Here is a 12,129-nt window from a genome sequence, read left to right on the forward strand (position 1 = left end):
CCATTGCGGATCCAACGTGCACAACTGCTCGCTAGTTATATTGCACTCATTCGTAGTTCTCCTGAGCATCCGAATTACCGTCTCATTTTCCCACCCGTGGTAGTTCATCTCCCGCATCAGTGGCCCAGGTCAGGTCTCACAATTGCGGGTCCCATGCGATCCCTTCTTTCTGAACTGGAGTCCTTCCCTTTACCACCACTCCTCGAGGTCCATTCACATACACCTCCGTGGTGTACACCTCAGCTGAAGCTTCGTGTGGACCTTTTGCATGGCTGTAACGACTCCGTTAACCCCACTGCTCTCTGCTGTCACTTCATCTCGATTCTTGACGTATTCCAGGGCTCTGAAGTTGTTTACACCGACGGCTTGATGGCTGATAGTAATGTTGGCTTCGCCTGTGTCCACAGAGGCCATATTGAACAGCATTTCTTGCCCACTGGTTGCAGTGTATTCACTGTAGAGCTTCTGGCCATATCTCGTGCACTTCAGTATATCCGCCCCTGTTCTAGTGAGTCGTTTCTTCTCTGTTCTGACTCCCTGAGCAGCATACAGGCTATCGACCAGTGCTACCCTCGCCATCCTCTGGTAGCAAACATCCAGGAGTCCATCTCTGCCCTGAAACAGTGCAGTCGTTCAGTGATGTTTGTGTGGACCCCAAGACACGTCGGAATCCCGGGCAATGATCTTACTGACAGGCTGACCAAACAGGATACGCGGAAACCGCTCCTGGAGATGGACATCTCTGAAATTGTCTGCGTTCTGTCTTATGCCGCAAGGTTTTTTTGGCTTTGGGCGATGGAGTGGCATAACAGTATGCACAACAAACTGCGTGTCATTAAGGAGACTGTGAATGTGTGGAAGTTGTCCCTGCGGGCTTCTCGCAGGGAATCAGTTGTCCTTTGTCGGCTCTGTATTGGCTACACGTGGCTCACACATGGTTACCTCCTCCGTCGCGAGGGTCCACCTCAGTGTCGCTGTGGCTCCCAAATGACAGTCGTCCACCTCTTGCTGGACTGCCCACTTTTAGCCGCTCTGCGGCGGACTTTTAACTTTCCCACCACCCTACCTTCGGTGTTGGGCGTTAATGCCTCAACAGCAGCTTTAGTTTTACGTTTTACTCGTGAGGGTGGATTTTATCATTTGATCTGAGTTTTAGCGCATGTCCTTTGTCCCTCTGTGTCCTCCACCCTAGGGCTTTTAGGGTGGAGGTTTTAATGTGTCGCAGAGTGGCTGGCTTCTCCTTTTTTATTCTCATGGTCAGCCAGCCATGGTAATCTTTCTTGTTTTGAATCCCTTCTCCCTGTCTCTTGTGTCCCTCTGTCGTTTTCTTGTCCTATTTTGTCCCTTTTAGTGTTTATTGTTCTTCTGTCGTTCTTCTGGTTCTTCCTTTCTCCTGTTATTGTGCCGTACGTCTTCTTTGTTTTCTTCTTTCCCTTGGGTAATTGTACTACTGGGAACAAGGGACTGATGACCCCGCAGTTCGGTCCCTTTCCCCGCCCCACTTTTTAAACCAACCAACCACATTGATGAAAATTATGCCAGAAATGTGGGAAACTATTTATGAAGCACTCATGGTGGAATATCAGAAGGCAAGTAACTGTTTTAATACATACTGTAGCTATGAAGAAATATTTTTGTTTCTACGAACATTGTAGATTTTGTCCGTTATATCCTCGGGGGTGCATCGTATCTGTACTTCACGGCCTGGTCCGTTATAAAAGAATCATGACGGCGGGTCCTCATGTTGGCAAGTTTGTTTCATCAATGCCGCGGAAGTTTCGCTGGGAAGCCCTTACACATCCTTCATACAGTCCAGATCTCTCCCCAAGCGGCTTCAATATTTTTTGTGCGTCGAAGAAAGACCTTCGTGCCTGTCGATTTGCTTTGGACGTTGACGTGCATGCCTCTGGATACTATTATGATTCTGTAGGGAACCGCAAACATTCTTCCATGAAGACATTGACTTTCTTGTCTCATGATGTGATAAATGTATTAGCACTTATGGCGATTACTCTTGGAATAATAAATAGTTTGCTTATTTTTTTCCATCTGTCACGTTTTCATTTGACTACCGCTTGTATATTACGATTTTAATGTCACATATTTTCGTTTTAATAGGGTGATAGCTCTGCATGTGGGTCTAGCTGACTTATTTGTAGATGGTTAAAATGCATTTTCAAGCGTCACAAATCTTAGAAGGATCAATGGATGTCAGGCAGTTCATCTATTCACTAGAACACTCCGATCTTTTTTTATTTTTACAACCATCCTACACCAAATACCGCATTAACTTTTTCCCGTCAGCCTTGCCACGGCTCTACTACAGATATAATCGGAAGACATCAAACGTGCTCAAAGTTCCGAGCAACGTCCTCACTAACCTCAGGGCACAGTGTTTTTGTTATGTAAGCAGACAGTTACCACGGTGTGTATGTAAGTTTCTGTGCCGAATTTTACCCGGCCCACAAGACATATCAAACGCTTTCTTTTTATATTACTGTATATTTATTGTGTTTGTCTGCTGTCCAATGCCCATTAGCGAGGAAGCGGTGCTTCCACAGTTAATGAGAAACGGCAAGAGGCGTTAGCGACGTTTTTACGCTCATATGCTGCCGTTCGCGTCCTGTGATTCACAAAGGTTCTTTGATTCCTTAACGGGAAAACAGCGCGTTACTGCTCTGCGCAAGAGCCGAGTTATTTACAGCCGCCAGCCGTAGCAACCGCTCTTCAAGGTCAAATATATGGACACGCAGTTCTGTCGACGTCTTCAGAGTTATGAGTTGTATACGCAGAACATATTTCTGCATTCTAACGTAGCGTACTTTATTTTTATCGTTGTCGATTGGGGAGACTTGTTAATGCCTCGTAGAATATAGTAAAAGAGCCGTCTTACCTCTTCGTACATCGATACTTTGCCGTAAGTACGAACAAAGGCGATGCACGGTAAGCCAGATACAATTATCGTGTTACAAACCCAGTGACAGTAAATAAGTAATATTTTTGTTGTCTTTTATAAAGGCAAGATACCACTCAAATCCTTGAGCGCCATCACGCACTCCTCCTTGCATTCTGCGTCCTTGTATCCTCACGTAAATCCTTTACCATTTCAATAATTTCCTACCCTTCCTCACCCACGGCGAACATTCTCCAATTGCAAACCCGGCTCCAACAACCCCTTTGTTCCCTGTCTGATGTACAAATCTGAAAAACTTCCGCGTCTGTACTTGCGCATACCGCCAACGCTACCTCTCCACAGAGTCCATGCCCTCCTACGCAACTTTAGGCGACTTCTCTCAATCAACGAAATCCTTCGCATTAGCGCTGATTATTTCCATCCTTTCCTATTTGCACCATTACCTGACAAAGTAAAGTTTGCTCGTTTCTGTTTCCTGCCACCAACCTACTTACCTACAATCATCTCTGTAGTACAACGTATTTTGTTAATAACCACATCCTACGATGCTCAGAACGTCCTACCTCCCTTATCCTTACTCCAACGTTTCCTTGTGTAGGTCCTGTTCTTTTCAATACGAGATCAAGATATTACTCCCTTCTGCACCATCGTCATATTCTCATACCAATGGGAAAAAAGGAAATACTGAATTTGTCGACATGTAGATCGAGTTCCACCCCCCCCCCCCCCCATGAACCATGGACCTTGCCGTTGGTGGGGAGGCTTGCGTGCCTCAGCGATACAGATGGCCGTACCGTAGGTGCAACCACAACGGAGGGGTATCTGTTGAGAGGCCAGACAAACATGTGGTTCCTGAAGAGGGGCAGCAGCCTTTCAGTAGTTGCAGGGGCAACAGTCTGGATGATTGACTGATCTGGCCTTGTAACATTAACCAAAACGGCCTTGCTGTGCTGGTACTGCGAACGGCTGAAAGCAAGGGGAAACTACAGCCGTAATTTCTCCCGAGGACATGCAGCTTTACTCTATGATTAAATGATGATGGCGTCCACTTGGGTAAAATATTCCGGAGGTAAAATAGTCCCCCATTCGGATCTCGTGGCGGGGACTACTCAAGAGGATGTCGTTATCAGGAGAAAGAAAACTGGCGTTCAACGGAGCGGAGCTTGGAATGTCAGATCCCTTAATCGGGCAGGTAGGTTAGAAAATTTAAAAAGGGAAATGGATAGGTTGAAGTTAGATATAGCGGGAATTAGTGAAGTTCGGTGGCAGGAGGAACAAGACTTTTGGTCAGGTGATTACAGGGTTATAAATACAAAATCAAATAGGGGTAATGCAGGAGTAGGTTTAATAATGAATAAAAAAATAGGAATGCGGGTTAGCTATTACAAACAGCATAGTGAACGCATTATTGTGGCCAAGATAGACACAAAGCCCATGCCTACTACAGTAGTACAAGTTTATATGCCAACTAGCTCTGCAGATGATGAAGAAATAGATGAAATGTATGACGAGATAAAAGAAATTATTCAGGTAGTGAAGGGAGACGAAAATTTAATAGTCATGGGTGACTGGAATTCGTCAGTAGGAAAAGGGAGAGAAGGAAACATAGTAGGTGAATATGGATTGGGGGGAAGAAATGAAAGAGGAAGCCGCCTTGTAGAATTTTGAACAGAGCATGACTTAATCATAGCTAACACTTGGTTCAAGAATCATAAAAGAAGGTTGTATACCTGGAAGAATCCAGGAGACACTAAAAGGTATCAGATAGATTATATAATGGTAAGACAGAGATTTAGGAACCAGGTTTTAAATTGTAAGACTTTTCCGGGGGCAGATGTGGATTCTGACCACAATCTATTGGTTATGAACTGCAGATTGAAACTGAAGAAACTGCAAAAAAGCGGGAATTTAAGGACATGGGACCTGGATAAACTGAAAGAACCAGAGGTTGTACAGAGTTTCAGGGAGAGCATAAGGGAACAATTGACAGGAACGGGGGAAATAAATACAGTAGAAGAAGAATGGGTAGCTCTGAGGGATGAAGTAGTGAAGGCAGCAGACGATCAAGTAGGTAAAAAGGCGAGGGCTAATAGAAATCCTTGGGTAACAGAAGAAATTTAATTGATGATAGGAGAAAATATAAAAATGCAGTAAATGAAGCAGGCAAAAAGGAATACAAACGTCTCAAAAATGAGATCGACAGGAAGTGCAAAATGGCTAAGCAGGGATGGCTAGAGGACAAATGTAAGGATGTAGAGGCTTGTCTCACTACGGGTAGGATAGATACTGCCTACAGGAAAATTAAAGAGACCTTTGGAGAGAAGAGAACCACTTGTATGAATATCAAGAACTCAGATGGCAACCCTGTTCTAAGCAAAGAAGGGAAGGCAGAAAGGTGGAAGGAGTATATAGAGGGTTTATACAAGGGCGATGTGCTTGAGGACAATATTATGGAAATGGAAGAGGATGTAGATGAAGACGAAATGGGAGATAAGATACTGCGTGAAGAGTTTGACAGAGCACTGAAAGACCTGAGTCGAAACAAGGCCCCCGGAGTAGACAACATTCCATTAGAATTACTGGCGGCCTCGGGAGAGCCAGTCATGACAAAACTCTAAAATCTGGTGAGCAAGATGTATGAGACAGGCGGAATACCCTCAGACTTCAAGAAGAATATAATAATTCCAATCCCAAAGAAAGCAGGTGTTGACAGATGTGAAAATTACCGAACTATCAGTTTAATAAGTCACAGCTGCAAAATACTAACGCGAATTATTTACAGACGAATGGAAAAACTGGTAGAAGCGGACCTCGGGGAAGATCAGTTTGGATTCCGTAGAAATGGTGGAACACGTGAGGCAATACTAACCTTACGACTTCTCTTAGAAGAAAGATTAAGAAAAGGCAAACCTACGTTTCTAGCATTTGTAGACTTAGAGAAAGCTTTTGACAATGTTAACTGGAATACTCTCTTTCAAATTCTGAAGGTGGCAGGGGTAAAATACAGGGAGCGAAAGGCTATTTACAATTTGTACAGAAATCAGATGGCAGTTATAAGAGTCGAGGGGCATGAAAGGGAAGCAGTGGTTGGGAAAGGAGTGAGACAGGGTTGTAGCCTCTCCCCGATGTTATTCAATCTGTATATTGAGCAAGCAGTAAAGGAAACAAAAGAAAAATTCGGAGTAAGTATTAAAATTCATGGAGAAGAAGTAAAAACTTTGAGGTTCGCCGATGACATTGTAATTCTGTCAGAGACAGCAAAGGACTTGGAAGAGCAGTTGAATGGAATGGACAGTGTCTTGAAAGGTGGATATAAGATGAACATCAACAAAAGCAAAACGAGAATAATGGAATGTAGTCAAATTAAATCGGGCGATGCTGAGGGAATTAGATTAGGGAATGAGACACTTAAAGTAGTGAAGGAGTTTTGCTATTTAGGGAGTAAAATAACTGATGATGGTCGAAGTAGAGAGGATATAAAATGTAGACTGGCAATGGCAAGGATATCGTTTCTGAAGAAGAGAAATTTGTTAACGTCGAGTATAGATTTAAGTGTCAGGAAGTCGTTTCTGAAAATATTTGTATGGAGTGTAGCCATGTATGGAAGTGAAACATGGGCGATAACTAGTTTGGACAAGAAGAGAATAGAAGCTTTCGAAATGTGGTGCTACAGAAGAATGCTGAAGATAAGGTGGGTAGATCACGTAACTAATGAGGAGGTGTTGAATAGCCCATAAATTTTTAGGAACGTCATAGCCACCATTGTAGGCTATTGACTGAACACAACGTCATCACAAATACTTCAAAATACCCAGTAGACCCACGACTCTTTAAAGAATCGAACTGGCATGTATAGAACAGTTTCATTCGTCCGATTACTGTGTAAATGAGTAAATATGTTAAATATTTGACTTAAAAGCATGTAAATGAGAAAGTTCAGAAAGATCTGAAGTTACCCATAAAATATGTTGAAAGTCGCTAAGTGCTCTCGTTATTAAACAGTAGATTAAAGACTGGGTACTTTCCACCGCATTTCAAGGAAAAGCCAGTTTTTCACACATCACAATGTCTATGACGTCATATCTCCTTAAGAAGGAGAATTTCGTCTAGGTATTTGGGGAGTACAAAACTCTATCGATTTGATCATATATTGTACAAAATTTTTAAATGGTAACTTGTGAGCACATGAGTTTAGTTTCTCGGAAGGAAATTTACAAGCCAGCTCTGTTAAACTCTCCTTCCAGGGTTTCTTTTTGTTTCACTACAGTAATCTCATTTGCTAATATGGCCAATTCTCCTACAAAGGCTGGGCATACGATTTTGATATCATTTGTCTATTGTTCTAGGTGAATAGGTTTCCAGTAGTTCTGAATTTTTAATTGTTTTCTCCATTCCCCGATGTCTTTGATTGAAGACAGGCTATCCTAATGTCAGTTACCGGTCTTGATTAGGAAGGGATGAGATATTTCGCCAGTGAATTCCACTTTAGAACGTGTGTTGATACGTGTATGTTTAATTATGTTCAGAATTTTCAGAACAAGTCCTTGTTCTTCGAGGTAGTAGAAGAGAGATTGACTACCGAATTTTTGAAATCATCGCAAGAGAAAATTATCGGGCTATATATGACTGTTTTATATTTTACTGTGATTTTAGGTTGAAAATATGTTCTGATCGTTGTCGATCAAGGAAAAAAGTGGTTTGGTATTTATCTGTTTTGTGCTAAAGTTGTTCCAGTGTGGTTTGGAGGAGACACTGAGAAAATTTTACAGGGCTTTGAAAGAGAGAGATTCCTCGATAGTTGTTTATGGTGAACCTGACAGGAACGTAGGGCAATAGATACACTGGAGCTTCTGGCTTGGCTTGACAGAGTATCATACGACGAAATGCTCTGCACATGTGTACAGAAGGGATAAAATGTTCTGTGGCGTAGAAAATACGCTTCCCCATAAGAGTTGTAGACATCTTTTCTTCTCATCTTTTGTTATCTTTCTCAGCCGCACTACTCGCATCCCCATTAGTTGCGGACAGAATTAGAGCGACAGTGAAAGGGTTGCCATGTCTGCTGCGTGAGAGGGAGAAGACTCAGGCAGGGCGCACACTGGAGCGACGCGGCAAGTGCCGTGGCGCACGACGTGCACGTGGCACAGATCTGGTGTGCAACTCCAGATGGAACACACTTACCGACCCATTTCACCAGCACCATCGCTACTCACCCCGATCCTCGCCGGATGTACTGAAACTTGAGCCGTGATTGGCTGCTCCCTGGTCACTCCAGCAATGCTTTGTTCGAGTTAGCTGTGTGTAACTCTGCAGATTGACTAGTAGCGGCCAGCAGCGAGGTTGCAACGTAAATGCAATGACTCCAGGCTCCGAGCAGTGAGGTGCGATGTGCCGGTAGCGAGCATCCAGTTACCAACAGAGCGGCAGCAGCATAGACATACTCTTCAACATTTTTCGTTATCAGAAGAGGTGTCGTATAGTTAGCAAGCTTCTTACCTAATTACACTACTGACCATTAAAATTGCTACACCAAGAAGAAATGCAGATGATAAACGGGTATTCATTGGACAAATATATTATACTAGAACTGACGTGTGATTACATTTTCACGCAATTTGGGTGCATAGATCCTGAGAAACCAGTACCCAGAACAACCATCTCTGGCCGTAATAACGGCCTTGATACGCCTGGGCATTGAGACAAACAGAGCTTCGAAGGCGTGTACAGGTACAGCTGCCCATGCAGCTTCAACACGATAGCATAGTTCATCAAGAGTAGTGACTATCGTATTGTGACGAGCCAGTTGCTCGGCCACCATTGACCAGACGTTTTCAGTTGCTGAGAGATCTGGAGAATGAGCTGGCCAGGGCAGCAGTCGAACATGTTCTGTATCCAGAAAGGCCCGTACAGGACCTGCAACATGTGGTCGTTCATTATCCTGCTCAAATGTAGGGTTTCGCAGGGGTCGAATGAAGGGTAGAGCCACGGGTCGTAACACATCTGAAATGTAACTTCCACTGTTCAAAGTGCCGTTAGTGCGAACAAGAGGTGACAGACGTGTAACCAATGGCACCCCATATCATGCCGGGTGATACGCCAGTATGGCGATGACGAATACACGCTTCCAATGTGCGTTCACCGCGATGTCACCAAACATGGATGCGACCATCGTGATGCTGTAAACAGAACCTGGATTCATCCGAAAAATGACGTTTTGCCTTTCGTGCACCAGGTTCGTCGTTGAGTACACCATCGCAGGCGGTCCTGCCTGTGATGCAGCGTCAAGGGTAACCGCAGCCATGGTCTCCGAGCTGAAGTCCATGTTGCTGCAAACGTCGTTGAACTGTTCGTGCAGATGGTCGTTTTCTTGCAAACGTTCCCATCTGTTGACTCAGGGATCGAGACGTGGCTGCACGATCCGTTACAGCAATGCGGATAAGATGCCTGTCATCTCGACTGCTAGTGATACGAGGCCGTTGGGATCCAGCACGGCGTTCCGAATTATTCTCCTGAACCCACCGATTCCATATTCTGCTAACAGTCATTGGATCTCGACCAACGCGAGCAGCAATGTCGCGATACGATAAACCGCAATCGCGATAGGCTACAATCCGACCTTTATCAAAGTCGGAAACGTGATGGTACGCATTTCTCCTCCTTACATCACAACAGCGTTTCACCAAGTAACGCCGGTCAACTGCTGTTTGTGTATGAGAATCTGAGAAGCTAATCGTTTATATATCACAGCCATCTTCTTCCTGTCGGTTAAATTTCGCGTCTGTAGCACGCCATCTTGGTGGTGCAGCAATTTTAATGGCCGGTAGTGTATAATGTAGAGACGAAAGGCAGCTCACCTTTCTCCCACTTCTGTCAAGTCTCTGCTACTCGTGTAAGAGACAACAAGTGATGTCCCTCGTTCTACGTACAGATTCTGGACTTCTGTTAGATCACGCAGTATTACTCTGTGAAATACTCACCTATTCAGTCCGCAGGCCTCTTGACTATGTTACTAGATAGGCATAGACAGCTTCTCCATAAAGACACTTTTCCGTGATGTCATGACTGTCGCTAGAGAACTGTCACTTTATCCCTCTGCGTCCTCCGCGATCGTGGCCTGCAGGATGACTACTCACCGAGGACTCCTGACCATCTTAATTGTGAATTGTTGAGTAGTCATGCAGAAGTAGATTAACTCCACACACTAGACTCACTTCGCACTGATGTAATCCCTGAGCTAAGACAAGGCTTCTGGATTTTCTAATAATTCCGTGTGATTGCTTTTCAAAACCAAGGAATCTCTCTTCAGTTCCAGCCTAATTACGACTGAGAAATGCGTACTTACTGGTCGTTGACAGTCATCTGATAGCTTTAGTTTGCTTGAGTAGATAGTGTCTGCTTAAATGATACCCTTTTTTGCCCACTGATGACGTTTTTTGCGTCGACATCCAGCATTGCACTTACCTTAGTTTGTCCAGCTGTGATACATTGGTCCAAATTACACTACTGTTAGGATTGTAGATCCCTGCACTTGAAGACGTCATGGTGATGTAAAGCTGCCCTCGCACACTCAATATTATTGACGCAATATCGTTGTGGTAATACATTGCACAGAAGTGTGAGACCAACAACGGGGCAATAATATTCCGAAATATTTTTATCCGGAAAGGGTTAATGAGAAATCTGCCTTCGTAATGAACACGTCATTGCTCGACGATGTGGCTTTTGCATGTATTCTGATCGTGTTCCTTTGCCTTGCTAAATACAACCAGAAATAATGTTTAACGGGCGGAATAAGCTTGGAAAGCTTCCACTGAACATTTTAGTACACCACTATAAATTCATAAACCGCAACAGATAATTACAAATTAAACAAGTGAACTGTGTAATTTATCGTGTACATCTGCGATGTTCTGAAACAACTGTGGCAAACGAAATAACACAATTATTCAGTGATTACTGATTTAAAGCTTACATGATCTTACGTCTGTGCTGTGACAAGTGTAGCAAGAAAAATGAACTTGCTGACCTGATATTTGTCACGTCTAAGAACTGGTACTACCTGACATTTCCTGATCAATCACGAAATTCATTTTTCAAAGTACTGCATGGTGGTTTGACATTCATCTTCCAGTCTACTTCCTGATCATTTGTAATTTAATTTGGTGTTCTCGGTACTCTTGACACTGTGGATCTCGGAATAATGAATTCCCGAACGATTTCAGAAATGGAAAGTCCCATGCGTCTAGCTCCAACAACCATTGCGCATTCAAAGTCTATTAATGATCGTCATGTGGCCGTAATCACTTCGAAAACATTTTCACGTGAATCACCTGAGTACAAATGACAGCTCCACCAATGCACTGCCCTTTATACCTCGTGTGCGCGATACTACCGCCACCTGATTGTGCGCATATTCCTATCGCATGACTTTGCCACGTCAGTGTAGTGCACAAATCGTCAGTACCGATCTCAGACGGTGAGAATTATTGCACAATAAAAATTGAGTGTGTGAGGGTCCCTTAAAGATCGTATTGATGTTAGTAAAGCGGTAAACCCCTGCCAGGATACTAGAGCAAAGGTGCTGGCCGATAAGCGGCTCACAGCTGGTGAGTGGGCAGGCAGCTAGATAGACTCGTTGCATGAATTGTCCTTACCTAGGGGCAGAGCACGGGCCCGGGTGTGCTGCTGTCTCCTCCCCTCAGGGGCGGGGCGTCGAGACGCCTGGCGACGGCGACGGCGGGGTCGGCGGCGTCGGCTAGGCGTCCTTCGTAGCGGTAGCTGCAGGTGGCAGCTGGCGCTGGCAGCTGGCCACGCGCTCCCACTGATACTCGCCCTCGCACCCTGCCTCTGTCTTCGCTTCGCACCTGCGGACAGCGTCACCTCACTTCGTAACCACAAGCACACTGCCTCCGTAACCGTGTCGGAGATAAAACATATACGCCCGTAGGACTACTCTGCATTACACACCTAAGGGGACTTGTAAGTGAATAACTGTCAAAAAATCGATTTTTTTAATTTTATCGTAAAAAATTCTCTGTAGTTTTCTGAACGAGAAAAAGTTTACTTCTAGAAACGTGGACCACAGAAAGTACCAAAATTAGAGGAATTTAAAAGTCGCTGCACGCACCACGACGTCCCCATGGCACACAGTCAGCTCTGTTAAAAATAAAGTTTTGCTCATTTGTTTCGTTTTTGACTTTTTAGTCCCGTAAGTT

The 12,129-nt window shown here is 44.2% G+C and overlaps 1 protein-coding gene across 1 annotated transcript in view; it reads right to left on the bottom strand.

Annotated features, from left to right (window-relative positions):
- Positions 1-11,633, bottom strand: part of LOC124803239 — a 366,808-nt gene extending 355,175 nt beyond the window's left edge. The window contains exon 1 of the mRNA XM_047264420.1: positions 11,569-11,633. The gene's annotated coding sequence lies outside the window, so the exon portion shown is untranslated. The remainder of the gene's footprint in view (positions 1-11,568) is intronic.
- Between the last annotated feature and the right edge of the window lie 496 nt (positions 11,634-12,129).

The sequence above is a fragment of the Schistocerca piceifrons genome, chromosome 6 (assembly GCF_021461385.2).
Source record: "Schistocerca piceifrons isolate TAMUIC-IGC-003096 chromosome 6, iqSchPice1.1, whole genome shotgun sequence".
In the NCBI taxonomy this organism is placed as follows: domain Eukaryota; kingdom Metazoa; phylum Arthropoda; class Insecta; order Orthoptera; family Acrididae; genus Schistocerca; species Schistocerca piceifrons.